This window comes from Peromyscus maniculatus, chromosome 1 (assembly GCF_049852395.1).
Source record: "Peromyscus maniculatus bairdii isolate BWxNUB_F1_BW_parent chromosome 1, HU_Pman_BW_mat_3.1, whole genome shotgun sequence".
Lineage (NCBI taxonomy): Eukaryota > Metazoa > Chordata > Mammalia > Rodentia > Cricetidae > Peromyscus > Peromyscus maniculatus.
This window is the reverse complement of record NC_134852.1, coordinates 149,617,269-149,631,382: the sequence shown is the minus strand read 5'-3', so window position 1 is coordinate 149,631,382 and position 14,114 is coordinate 149,617,269. Positions and strand designations below refer to the sequence as shown.

At 51.8% G+C, this 14,114-nt stretch overlaps 1 protein-coding gene across 1 annotated transcript in view; it reads left to right on the top strand.

The window, feature by feature from the left end:
* Stk32c (serine/threonine kinase 32C) overlaps positions 1-14,114 on the top strand; it is an 85,541-nt gene that overhangs the window by 49,831 nt on the left and 21,596 nt on the right. The gene's annotated exons all lie outside the window — the stretch shown is intronic.

Here is a 14,114-nt window from a genome sequence, read left to right as displayed (position 1 = left end):
ATCTTGCAGTCTGAGCGGATTTCCTCAATAAGGGGCGCACTGTGGCCTAGCAGGGGGTGTATCTTAGAAGAGCTGCACTGTGTGGCAGTTCCCCAAGGTTCAAGAGGTTACCGTGACATCTGATCGGCCTGCCAACCAGAACAGCAGCTCAGGCCACACTGGAGGCCAGAGGCCAGGCTGTACTCAGGTCTGTTTCTTAGGTGCAAGGTGACAGAACCCAGTGTGGTGGCCCAGCCTGCCTTCTCTCAGATTAACCCTGAAGCTCTTGTCCCTCAAGCAGGCGGCCGCTGAGCCTGTCTTCACTTGCCTTGTTCTCTCTTGGCCAGATCTAACTTCCTGATTGCTGCCTTGTGATAGCTACAGATTGGGGGTAATTATAACTCAAAGAGACTTAACTAGGGCTCTGAAAAGGCTGGAATTAGCCCTCGGCTTCTGCAGCATGGTGTGCTGTGGATGGACCCCTCCTGTACAGACGTTTCTGTTCAGCTGTCCGGGCACTTCCCTCCTCTCCGACCTCACAGCTGTCTGGGCTCTGTGTCTATTTAGGCTCCGAAAGTCCTCTCTAAAGAGATTGTACAGCTACCAGAGTACAAAGCACAGGGTGATTGAGGGTGATTAATTGCCTCTACTTCATTGTATCACAAAGGATGGCTGTCCTGGTGGCTGGAGCCTGGGGTGAATGTAAGTCAAAGCAGATGAGCACTTTGCACAGGGTTGAAAACACTCCACAGGGAGGCGTGGCTAACATCCTCGGGTCCCAGAGGTTCCTACAGGCCTACTGCTGGGAGGCTGTGAAGATGCTTAGCCTGACTGAGACTCCTTTGTGCTGATGTCGCCAGAGCTATGGCGGGTGTGGGCAGGAGGGACAGGCTGGTGGGGTTTGTGGAATAGCAGAGGACAGCAGCTGGAACTGGGGTCAGGAAAACAGCTGATGGACGTACTGGGATCAGGGGGCATTCAGAACTTAGGTCTGAAGAGGGCTAGGTTGTAGCACCCCACGATGAAGACCACCGTTAGTGGGCTAAGCTGGGGTCATGGGGAACAGGAAGTAGGTGCTGTTTTCTGGAAATCTTCCCATTTCCTTCCCCTGGGGGGGAGTTCAGGGTACTCCTTATCCAACCCTTCCTTCATCTACTGTCCCCCACACTCCTTGGGGGAGGGACATTCCTGATCCTCAAGAGGGCATCTGGGGTATCCTGTCCTGTGACACATTTGCAGAACCCCAGGATTATGGGTCCTCTGACCAAGTCTTGGGTTTGAAAGCTGTTGGCCTGGGAACAGGCTGCTGTGGGGTCGAGGAGACAGGCACATTTTCTGAGATGGCAGGTAGTACATTTGGGACACTCCTTCCTGATCCCAATCAGCTGCCTACCTAGGCCACTGGGTCTAGGCCACTGGGTCTTTGGCTGCCTGGTGGGTGTCTGAGAGAATAAGGCCTGTCACAGGTTGGGTTCTGTTCTTCCAGCTACTCTCAGTGGCCACAGTAGTAGACCCAGACAGGAAGCAATGGGGCCCTAGAAAGGAAGCTGGGATGTCTGGTAGATCTGAGAATGTATCCACTTGTGCGCTGTGCTCCAGAGGGTGTGTTCCCGGCAGAGGACTCTCTACAGGTGAGGTGAAGCCCACGGAAGCCCTGCCGAGTGCCTGGTGGTGGCAGAGTGTGTGCATTTGAGATCAGTGTTTCCAACCCAAAGTTCCTTTAACCAAGGGCTACTTCACCTGTTGGGGTTATGACTCTTGGGGATGGGCTATACCAATGTGTTATAACTAGTCCTTGACTTTTTCCCCAGTTTCTTTGAGAAGAAACTGGTAGACTACATTTAACATATGTTTGTCATCTATGCGGTTTCAGGTGTACAGTCCCATGTTCCCATGGTCATGTTGTGTGACTGATTTCAGTTACTTTCATCTTGCAAAAGAATGAAGCTGTCTCCGTTAAGTGATAACTCTCCCTTGCCCCCTTTTCAGGCCCTGGCAGCAGAGTTCTGCTTCTATCTCTGGTTTTGAGTACTCAGGACACCTTGCCTTGGTTATTTCTAGCTTCTGTGACGGAAGCACCACATACTGGATGCTCGAGCAATAAATATCTCTCATAGTTATGGATGCCAGAAGTCCCAAATGAAGGCAGATATGGTGTTTGGTGGGGACCGACTTCCTGGCTGTGTCCTCACATGGTGGGAAGAGGTCAGAGTTCCCTGGGTCCCTCATCAGGGTGTGTCCTATTCATGAGTCCCCCTCCCCCACACCTTCACGATCCGCTACTATCACCTAGTTGCTTAAAATGTCAATGTACAAATCTGGGGCCACACAAGCCTTCAGTATGCTGTAGTGAGTGGGATTATACAACACCTGTCTTTTGTTTCTGGTTGGGTCCATGTAGCAAAATATCCTCCAAGTGTGTCTGCTGTAGCATGTGTCAGAATGCCTTCCTCTGAAGGTAGAGCGATCCTACTGATCCTGTGTGCAGTGATTTCCTGTTGATGAACTCTTGGGTTGCTTACACAGATGGACCATTTGTGGTCCTGCTGTTGCCATGAATGTGAGCCTACAACAGTAGCTGGATTTTCCCGCTTTAAATTCTGTTGCTGAGAGGTGGAATTGCCATATCACAGGGCAGTCTTACCTATGACCTTATAGGAACTGCCACACTATTTCAGCAAAGACTAAAGCATGTTACCTTGCCACCACAGAGGGCACACCATTCCACATCCTTGCCCATACTTGTCAGGTTGTAGCCTTCCCAGTGGAAGGGGGAGGCTGTCTCTGCGTGTTTTCCCTGATGGTGATAGACAGGTCTGTTGATGAAGTTTCTTTTTTTCTTTCTGGTTTTTCAAGACAGGGTTACTCTGTGTAGCTTTGCACCTTTCCTGGAACCCACTCTGTAGCCCAAGCTGGCCTCGAACTCGCCGAGTTCCGCCTGCCTCTGCCTCCCGAGTGCTGGGATTAAAGGCGTGCGCCACCACCGCCGCTGGGCTGATGAAGTTTCTTATGTCTCAATAGGAGCCTGTGAGGGCAATGTCTAGGTGTCTGGGACTCAGGCCTCTGCTTTGGAAACTCTGGGCTCCCCTGGCCTCCTGCTGGGGTATTGAGGGCTGATTTTGTTGTAATGGGTTTGTTGAGCAGGAAGCACCTTAAAGCTTTTCCTGGGAACAGAATCTGCTGGGTTGTTTCCATAAGGTGGAGTGAACTGGGACACACAGGCAGTTGCTTGGGAATACAGCTGAAGTCAGAAACACAGACTAGAAAGACAAACAACTGCCGTGGCAGTGAAGGTGAAGGTTAGAAGAACCCACTAGCTGAAATGACCATCATCGTTGTGAGCACAAGTGACCTTGGCCCTGACCACCTATTGGAGACACCCTCTGAACATGGGCTTTGCAAGGTCCTTCTTCATCAAGTGTGAACTGGGTGCCCAGGGTCACCTGCATGTGGCAACAGGATCCAGTAGCCCCCTGACTCAGGTGTCAGAACTTCACACTCGGCTTTCCGGTTTAACCAAAGCCCCAAGAAGCATCCTGTCAGAATCCTGGACTTCCTGTAGGAAGGGTGCTGTTGCTGGACAGACTTGCTGTCCTGACAGGCTTCCATGCATTCTGGAAATGGTAGGCTGGCCTTGAAGAGCAGGAGACATAATCAGACCTACCAGTAATTCAGAACTGAGAGAAGGCGCGTCTTAGCGCAGGGAGTTTTATTCCCCAAGAAGAAAGGGGGCTGGGGCTGGGCCAGCTTCATTCTTCATCCATGGGAATGAAATCCGCATAGGTGTGGGGATGGAATAAAGCCTTTTTTTTTTTTTCTGGTCCTCTGGGGCATCATGACAGCCTGGCTACTTTCAGAGGATGCCAGGAGGGAGTGAGCTTCAGATGGGATACTCTCCTGTCTGCTGCAGCGCCTCTTTCAGAGCTGTGGAGCATTCAAGTTCCTCCCCGTGAGTGTGTGGTCAGTGTGCACCTGCCCCAGGGTTCTAGGGCCTTTGCAGGAGGTGGCACAACACTTAACACCCCCCCACCCCACCCCATCTTCTCCACTGACTGATGTTTAGGGAGTGATGTGGCTATAACTAATTCCAAGACATATCATCCAGGTGAGAATAATCAGGGCTCTGAGAAAATCAATCTACTTTCCTGTTGGTATGGATGCTTGTCCGGCCTTTCGACTTCAGCGCCTACCTTTCTCCGCATTGTCCTCTCTCACTTTTCGCTCATTTGACTAAAACCTTGGTATCCTCTCAGGCTGAAAGAGGCTGTATCTGAGAAGTTCACCCTCCCCAAACTGTTCTTGTTTTAATTCCAGATTCCAGGAAATTGGATTCTAGCCCCAGCTACCATTATTGCTGGAGTCTCTCTCTCTCTCTCTCTCTCTCTCTCTCTCTCTCTCTCTCTCTCTCTCTCTCTCTCTCTCTCTCTCGTGTGTGTGTGTGTGTGTGTGTGTGTGTGTGTGTGTAAACTGACCACAGAGGATTTCTTATGTATAGTAACATTTTTATACTATATACATAATTTCTTATGTATAGTGACATCACAGCAAACAAAAGTGAGTATCCCCAAAATGCGGTGAGATTTGAGAATCAGCGTTCCCTCTTCCTGGGAGAAGGACACTCAGGGAGAGTACATGACATATCTGGGAGCACCCAGAGGTCCTTGTTGGCCCAGGTGAGCTGCGCTGGCTTGTGATCAAGCCTATCTGGGGGCAGGTCTGCTCCCAGGGTCTCTATGAGGGGCAGGCCCTCCTGGAGCAGGCCAGCTTGTGGTGGCAAGGAAAGACCCTGGAGGATGTGTCCTCAGCAGCTCTGGGGCATTCTTGGAAAGCCTTCCCTGCAGTTGTTGGCTCTCTGTCCTTTACCTCACAATATTCAGTACCACAAAGTGGCAGGCTTGGGGATGTCACCTGACTCCTTCCTTTATGTGCCCCATATTTTGTTGTTCTTAGAGTCGTGTGTGGTGTTGTTCTGTATGGTGTTGATTCTTGTAGTGAGGAATTCAGTTTTCCATTTGGAGACCTGGTTGGTCTGTGCCTCCCGGCCGTGGTCCTGCCCATCAGCACCCTCGCTGTAACACCTCCCCATAGTGAAGGGAAAGCCTGCTTCCTTGAGCTCCATTATGGCTGGGAAGAGGCTGGACAGCCTTGGATTTAGGACTTATACCCAGTCAGGGGTCCAGGCAGTCCAGGTAGTGATCTTGCAGCCTATGGACAGTTCTTACTGGGAAGACAGGACCAGCTTCCGGCTTCCAGTAGGTGTGGGGAGTTTTAGAAGCATGTTTCCTATGATGTGCCAAATACGCTCAAGGCTGAACATTAATGTCAGTCAGTGCTATCTATAGGGCAAAGTGGCGGTTCTGAAGATCCTCTGAAAAGTGTCATCAGCAAGTGGAAGATCAAGGGAGCCCTAGGAAGATCCAAGGAGATGCATGACTCCTGGGTCTGGATGTCCTTTAGGGAGTGCAGGGGCCCTAGTCCAGGTGGGGTGTTAGTACTTGGATTGGCTTTGGGACAGCAGGCATAGTTTGTTGTTATGGCAGGAATGTTCCTCTGCCGAGGGCCTTATGGACCCAGTTTCAAACTGGATGGATCTCTCCATCCACCTTTCTCTCTAACCTCCCTACTGCCCTGGTCACTCTCTGTTCCTTAGACTCTCTTTCTCCCTCTTTCTGTCCCCAGGCTATGACCAGCCACAAGTCACACAGAGGCTCCAGGGTGCCTAGACACAGTGATCTCTGGGGAGGGAGACCTGGCCCCTTTCTGCCCTTTCTGCAGTCTGGGCATGAGGTCTCACCCCAAGGAGCTGGACCTAGCACTGTGGCTGCAGAGCTCTCACAGAAGAACTGATGGAGCATGATATGGGAAAGGAGAGAGTGCACCCCGGTAGAAAGGCTCAGGCCCAACACACAGACAGCTTCTGTGTCCTTAAGCTTATGGGGAAAGAACTAAGAGAGTTGGGGGCAAAATGCCTTTGACATAGTCCCCAACCACTCCAGCAGTTCTGCCCCTGCTGAGTCCCCAAATCTTCAGCTAGATCCAGGAGAGGCTCCAGCCAGAGGAAGATGATCCTCAATGTGGACGTGCAATTTGGGGGCTTTGGGCTGGTGTGAGGCTGGGCCAGGACCCCCTTGCCTTTCCCTGAAAGATCTGTTAATGTGGCCCCCCAGTGATGACACTATGGCTTTGCCCAGCATTTCAGAGACAAGACAGCACTGTGGTTGCCATGGCAACCTCTCAGCGGCTGCATCCTGCCAGGAGTATTGTGGGACATCACTGAGCCGATGGTTCACTGAGTCTGTCTGCAGAGAATCAGGTTCTAAGTTGGTCCACACAGCAGCGGGAGGCCATTCATGGCCACAGAGAGCTCATAGATGCCTGACTACTGAGATGTTACCCAGTTGTTAATGCTGAATCATGGGTCCTGGGTCACCTCTGGGGCTGCTGGAGCCAGTTTAGCCTACAGCCCGTATGGATCACCCAAGACACCAGGATGAGAAGGTCATTGGGAGGCGGCCTGTGTCAGCTTAGTTGGGCAGGTGGTACCATCTAGCCTCCATCTTCACAGCCAGTGGACTCTGACACCAGCAGGATGGAAGCAACTTACCCTTTGGTGCTTGTGCCAATGTCAAGTGACTGTCTTGACTTTCCCGTCAGCTCCACTCTTTTCTCCCAAGACAGTCAGACCTTGGATCCTGAACTCTAGGGTCTAGCATCTCAAATCTTTGTGCTGTGGATGTCAGGGCCATTGCTTTGTGGTCCCATCATGGGAACGGCTATCCCAATGTGGGTAGCGTCTGTGGCCAGCATCACTAATGTAAGCTCAAGGTGGCCATTAGAGTCACCAATGTCAGTGACAGCTACAGAAGTCTCTGCCTGCTCCAGGTGCTGCTGACCCTGAGCACATGTGTTCCTTGCTCGTGCTTGAGCCTCATTTCCCCAGTCGTGGCCGTCTGGTCCTGCAGCACGCAGGCTCTGGCTAAAGTGTCAACCTGGTCCCCTCTTACAGACAACCTGTGGCGTCTACCCCATTGGCAGAGGTGGATGAGAACTTCCTAGGGCCAAGCACATTGAGTGGGCTATCTCATTTGTCAGGGAGTGTGCCCCAGAGACCTCAAAACAATGGCAGCTGTTGACTATATTGGTTGTGACCTGAGATGGTTTGAAACTGACTCTTGTTCGTACTTTTGCTGATTTTGTTGATTGTAAAAAAAAAAAAAAAAAAAAAAGAGGGCAGAAAACATGCTCTCACTAGTGGAAGAGGAGAGAGGTGAGAGACTCCTAGTGGGACCTGATGTCCTCTTAAGGGATCACAGCAGCAGTTGGCTTCAGGAGGGCAGTAGAGACACCCAGAGTGGACGGTTGTCAGGTCTGAGTGAGTCTCATACAGCTGGCCCAGCGACAGGGTGCTTGCCCCCAACCCCCACCCCCACCACTTCAGAGCTCTGCCACTCAGGCCCAGGCTGGCTCTGAGTTTTAATTTTGAGTGAACTGTGAACTTTTCTGCCTCGGACCTTCATTGGAGAAGTGGTCTTGGGGCACTCAGTCTGCCTGATGTCCTATGAACTTCTCTTCTGTGGGCCTCTGAGCACAGACCTCTCTAGAAGCCATCTGGACCCTGTCCTCACCCCAGGACACTCTCTGTGCCCTCCCACGCTGAGGGGGGGGGGAGGCACCAGTGGCCTTTTCTCATGAAAGCCAGGGCTGCTGGCCGCAGTGGCTTTGAAGAAGGGAAAATGCTGAGGATCAAACAGGACTCCATCCCTTCCAGAATTGGAGGTGAAAGAAGCCCATGGGAGTTCTGAGCATAGCTACTGCGGGATTCTTCAAAGGTCAGGAGGTGAGGTCCACACCAGCCGCAAGAGGCTGACCGAGGAGAGGGGCTTCCTCCCTTACTAGATCGGAAGAGATGTTTTCCTGAGAGGGGCTGTGCTCTGAGTCTTGGCTGGGGGTTATCACCAGGGCTGTGGCAGCCCAGGAGTGCCACAGGAACTGTGGGTACCGTGAGCACCAAGGATGCCATGGGGGCTGTGAAGGCTGAGAATGCTGCGGTCTGGGGCATCAGCAGCCTGTTGCAAGTCCCTCTTCTAACAGCTCGGTTCTGGACTTGCCTCTGCTGCCGCCATAGGACAAAGAAAGCCTCCTAGCCACTGCCCCACAGAGCCAGCGTGCAGCAGAGCATTTATCACATGCTCCTAAGTGGGCCAAAACACGATGTGAATGTGCCAGGCTTGCCTCTCAGGGTCACCCAGGCAGTGCTGGTGCCTTAAAAATAGCTGTTTCCCTCGAGACAGGCTCAGGCAGAGAGCTCTTGCTTTCTTCCCTGCTTAGGCGTGTGAAGGCCATTGTCATCCTCCCGCTAAACCTGGTCCTTGTGTAGCCTTGACTTGGGAAGACCAAACAAGGGTGTCCTGAGGGTGGCCCTGCTGACTGCCAGGAGCAGTTGCCCCCTGCTTGTTGGGCCTGGAGGATCTCCTCTTGCTGGTGAAGCTCATGGGGCTGGCTAACACAGCTGTCCAGGAGTCAGGCCATGCTCTGAGGTTCCCAGGAGGCTGTGGGTATCTTGCATGAGGTTGAGCCTGCTCACCATGTACCTCATTTCCCTCTCTGCCCCGGGTGGTTCCAAAAGCCCATCTCTGCTCTGAGACAGCTGAATCAGTTGCCTCTGTGTGTCGTGCCATTGTGGGAGCCTCATGATAATTCACAAGTTTCTAGGGCCAGGACAGTAGAGCAAGTGTGGACCCTTGCCGTGGAAGGCTGCTGTCCTCATTTCATCCTAAGCCTTGGGTTCCAGGCCTCTGCATAGAGCAGAGCTAATGCTGACTGTACCTCTCCACTGACGACTGTGAACAGTAGCTTTGGGTCTATCCACAGAGCAAAAGTAGACCTGACCACCCCTGTGGAAGTCGTTCCTCTCCCTTGACTCTCTTATGCATGAAACTGAATTACAGAGAACAGCCCACCTCTTCCCTCTGTGCTACAGTAGGCGTCTTCAAAACACAAGGATCATTTTCTTAAACGCAGCTACAGAACCTTTTCACGCCTAAGATAGCCAACGGTGGGCCTGTGAGCAGTGGTCAGGGTCAGCACTCATGACTGTTGTTCTTACTACTCTCTGAATTGGATTGACAGTGCATCTTGATACGAGTGGTTTGGTCTCCTTGCTCTGTATCTGCCCCTCCTTCCCCTGCTGTGTGGTTTTAGCGGTGGCCCGGGTTGCTCTGTCTTTGAGAGACCCTACCTGTGAGCTTCTCTCCATCTCTAGATGTCTTTATGGTCCGTGACTGAAGCAAGCCTTCATCATCAGAGAGCCTTGCTCCTGCCTGAGACTTGTGTGCATCTGACCTTGGCAGTCGTTTTCCATGAGTGCGGACCACTTATATGTTACAGCCTAGTGTGGGCTGGATTGCATTCCTTCTGGACATTCCAGGATAGAATCCATTTCAGATCTGCCTCCCACGTCTAGAGGAGTTCCTCAGTCTTTGGCTGATGGTCTTGCTGCCACTCGGGTCTCTTGTTTCGGTCTTGTCTCTCTCTTTTGACTTGAGCTCCCCCACCCCACTGGTAAGGACCATGTGGCAGCATCAGATACCTTTGGTCCCGGATGCTGTCTTTCTCTCAAGATCAGCATCCCAGCTGCAAAAGTCCCTTTCCCATGCATAGGAACACATCTACAGGTTCCAGGATTAGGTCACATGCGCCTCTGGAGGCCATCATTCGGCCAGTCATTTATGTCACGATTTGTTACGTCTGAAGCTGTATCAACAAGCCCCACTGTCCCCATGCTTCATGCACTAGCCATGCCCATGTGCTTCTGCAGTCTGTCTTTGGGCTAGTTCCTAGAAGTGGAGTATGTGGGCTGGAGGGTGGTACACATGAATTGTGCTGGAAATTGCCAAGTCTCCCCGCATAGGGGGTGGCACCGATGTCGTCCGCAGGGTGCCTGCCACAGGGCCTGTTGCCAGCTGCTTGGATTTATGCCAGCCTGACAGAAAAGGCACAACAACTCACAGCTTTGCCTTGCATTTCTCTTATGGTAGGCTAATTTGCCTATTTTTTTGTTCACATTCCTCTTTGGTTGGTATTTCTGTTTGTTTCTAGAGCTTGATATACATGTATTAGGAATGAAAACCTTGATCTGACCTAAGTTGCAAATATTTTCTCAGTTTACTTGTCTTTCAGGTTCATTTATACACCCTTTCCCATGCACAGAAATTTTCTTTTATGCAACCATTTTTATCAGTTATTTTCCAAATTGCTTTTGGATTCAGAGCCACAGAAATTTGTCCCTACCTCCATTGAGAGACATCTTCATGTTTTCTTCTATTGCTTTTAGGTTTTATGTGTCAGGTTAAAACTCATAACCTGGAGCTTATCCTGGTTTGTAGTGTCAGGCATGGATCAAATTTTCATACAATGACTTAGTTGTTCCCAACATCAATTACTAAAAAGTCATTTTTCTTTTTTTAACTTAAGTTTGAGAAGCCACTTGTAATGACAAAAGAAGTATCTCTGTGCAGCTTGGTCTGTTTCTTGATTTTCTGTTCTGTTCCGCTGCCTGCTCTGTCTCTATGTATCAGTGTATGAGGCAACAACCACTTGGTGTGCATGAGAGTGTTTGCTGAGTTTGAACTCAGGAGGAAAACCCATCCCTCAGTGGGCACAGCACCATCCCATGAGCTGGAGATCCAGACTGAATAAAAGAGGAAGAAAAGAGGAAAGACCTGAGCAGCAGCATGCATCTTTGCTTCTTAATTCTAAGGGATATGGCAGGTCCCAGCCTCAGTGTCTGCTACCGTGGACTCTGGCCATGCCTTCCTCACCATGGTGAACTGTACCTTACTAAGCTGTGAGCCAAAATCAATCTTTCGAGCCTTGAGATGCTTCTGTCTGGTGTCTTGTTACAATGACAAGAAGTGACTAATGTATAGTGACGTCCAAAGCTTCTTTAGTCCCACCAGCTGCTGCCCCAGGAACAGTGCTTAAGAGCTGAGAAAGCCAAGTCTTTGCCCCCCCTCTTCCCTGTGTGTGTTCCTCTTTTGTCCCTCTCCCCACTACATGGAGCTAGGTACCCCCTCCAAATGGTACCTCTTCCAGGACAAGCATTCCTCTGAAGTCTCTGAAGGACAGAGGTCAGGGGACAGTAAGGGAGAACCAATACAGGCAAGGGGGTGGGTCTAGGTTGAGGACAGGTGCTGGGTACTAGGGAACAGCAGGAGCTGGTCCAGGAAGGGGCCCAGGATGGAATTTGAGGAGGGCGGACCTCCTAGAGATCTTCAAGATCACACCCTCTTGGGAGAAGCAGGAGACTGGTGTAGTCGCTGTTGCTCTGTCAGGGACGCCTGTGAGTCATCGGAGCACCCTTCTCTGTTCTGTCTAGCCCCTGCCCTGCTGTTCCTCTGCATGAACTGCTTGGCTCTGTTGGGGGTGGGGGGAGGACACTGTTTTCTTTGTGCCTTACCCAGGCACCTCTCCCTAGGTCTGACAACCACATATACCTTCTCCAGGACCCATCCTGTGATTTTTGTGCTGCTGGCATTGGCAACCAACGGAATCCTGGGAAAGGCAGGATCCTTATCTGGTCCCCTGTGGTCCAGTCTGCCTTCCCTGGGTTTTGCTACTCCCAGGAGGTGCTTTCATTATAGTGTTTCAAGGCTTTAAGTACCTGTTGTCAGCCCTTTGCTTTCTGGGGAACAAAAATGACTTAGAAAGAAAAAAAGCTTGGGGTGAATCACTTAAATCTGCAAGATGCGTAAACAGTGTTCAATTAGAATGGCGCTTACACCGCCATTAGTCACCAGCTTATTCCAGGCTGAGCAGTGGCATTTTGCGGAGCGCCCTGCCGCCCAGGAGCAGCAGGGCTCACTCCTCTGAGATCTGATCTCACTTCCTCTTTGTCTGGTGTAAGTGGATTACTGAGGAAGTGGCCCAGAACGTCCAGACCAATTTCCTTTGAGGAAACAGTTCAGTGGGCCTGCTGCAAAGGCTTCGCTGTAAGAGGCCCTGGGTCTCCATTCACCTTTTGAAGTGTTGCATGGCCGGACCGGCCACACCTGCCGTCCCTCTAAATCAGGGCAGCCTAAAACTCTTCCTTGGAGCCTCCCCGTAGGGGGTGGCATTCGAAGCCAGCAGAGCCAGGCTTTTCCAGCTGGGCTTAAACCTGCTCAGCTGCCGCCACCAAAGGGCACTTAGATGCAATTAATGACCCATTCTAAGGGCAAAATCAGCACCGTCCCTAGCAAGTGTTAAGTGTGTCCACAGTCCAGAACTCTGCAGCCAGCCCCACTCGGCATGACTTGGGCAGGCCAGCCTGTGTGGGAAGAGAGTGAAGGTTCAGATCGCTAAGGAGAGAAGGACTAGATCAGCAGGTTCCAAAGAGAGAGAAGGTGCCCCAGGTGAGGGTGTGCTACAAGTTTAGGCCAAGGTCTTGGCTCCCTAGGGAGCCGGTGTATCATGATAGGCAAGCTTGGGATGGCCATGCAGTTTGACTTCTTGGGACTGAAGCAAAGTCCTACCACATGCCAGCTCCAAACAGCCACAGTTCATACTCTCTCTGGAGACTGGGACCCTTGGCTTTTCTTGGGTCCTGGAGAAAGGGCCTGTGGTGTGTGTGGGTGTATATGGCTGACCCTAGGTAGGGGGTATATAGGCAGCTTTCATAGGGGAGGCACAAATGGGACAGAATAACCTAAGGCTCTCGACTTGCTAGGCAAAGACCCCTCCCACCCCCTAAAGGTAGGCCCTCCGTGGGTAGTTTCTCAGCCTGCTCACTTCTGTCTTGGAAGTAACTGGCATTCTCTGCCTCATACTTGAAAGTGTATTTGGGGGGGACAAGAAGCCCCGGTGCCCATACTCCCCTGACTGGCCTGGGCTCTGACCGACAGGCCTCTAATTCTGCTCCCTGGGAGCAGAATGAAGCGTCACTCAGAGAAGGGCCTGGAGCCAGGACCAGGTAGGCTGGGTGGCCTGCTGTGGCTGACACTTATTTTCATTCTGAAATTTTCAATAGGCTTTCAAAATAATAATTTGAAAAAAGGATTGTAACTAGCTCAGGGGAAAAAAAACTGCGGCTCAACACTTGGCCGCCTGTGCTTTCCCCTGTCGCTCTGACGCTGTGGCCTGCCAACCTGCCACTGGCTCAGTCTTGGAGCAGGTGTGGCCTCTCAAACCCTCAGGAGTCCTCTATCCACACACTTGATGTCTCAGTGGTGCCCCCTACCCAGGCTCTTCCTGTCACATTCACGGAGTAGGGCAAAGTGATCTGTGTTGCCCACTTTCTGGAGCGGTCTCACTTAGGACCTGTGTGAGTAACTGGGTCACGTTCTCCAGCACCCACCACCCTACAGCCCCAGTCCACACAAGCTGTCCCTCACATGCCATCAGAAGGGCTTGCTGCCAGCCTCTGCAAAGCATTCTGCAGCTGCCCTGTCTCCTGCACGGCCCCCTCCACCATAACCCTGGAAAGAGAGAAAGAGTGATGGAAGAGTGAGTCTCAGAGCGGGGACTCCAGGGACACCCTTGAACTAGCCTCGGACCCAGACAGGTGACTCCAGGGGCCACATGCTGACCTTTGCGGGTTCCTCTGTGATCACAGAACAGCCCCCAAAGCTTTCCAGAATGGTCCAGGGTGGGTTTCACATGCAAGAGAGGGTGGCAGAGTGTGAACAGACACCTAAAAACATCTTGGTGTAGAAGCTTTGGGGACGGCTGTGAGGACACCTGAGGCAGGGAGGGCCACCTGGAGCTTAGAGATGAGCACAGTGCTCCTTCCGCTTCTTTGCTCCAAGGGGGGTGGGGGTCATTCATCTGCAGCCAATCTCATGACCAGAAAGCTGGGGCCAGGAGGCCCGGGCCAGAGGGCCATGTCTAAGGCTGTCTACAGGGTAAGAGGTCTAGCCTGGCAGTCTTACTAGAAAACCCTGCAAAGCATCTCTCCCCATACTGCAGAGGACTGAGGTGACACATGATAGTTCAGCCCTTGCATCTGTGCCTGAAGGCCATGGCTCCTGCAGGGACTGCTGTGACCAGTAGGGAAACAGAAGACAGGAGGGTGAGGTTCCTGGGTCTCCTTGGTGGTTGCTGGCACCGGGAAGGTCTGAGTCACAATCTTCTTTTGAAGACGTCTTTAACCAGAGATG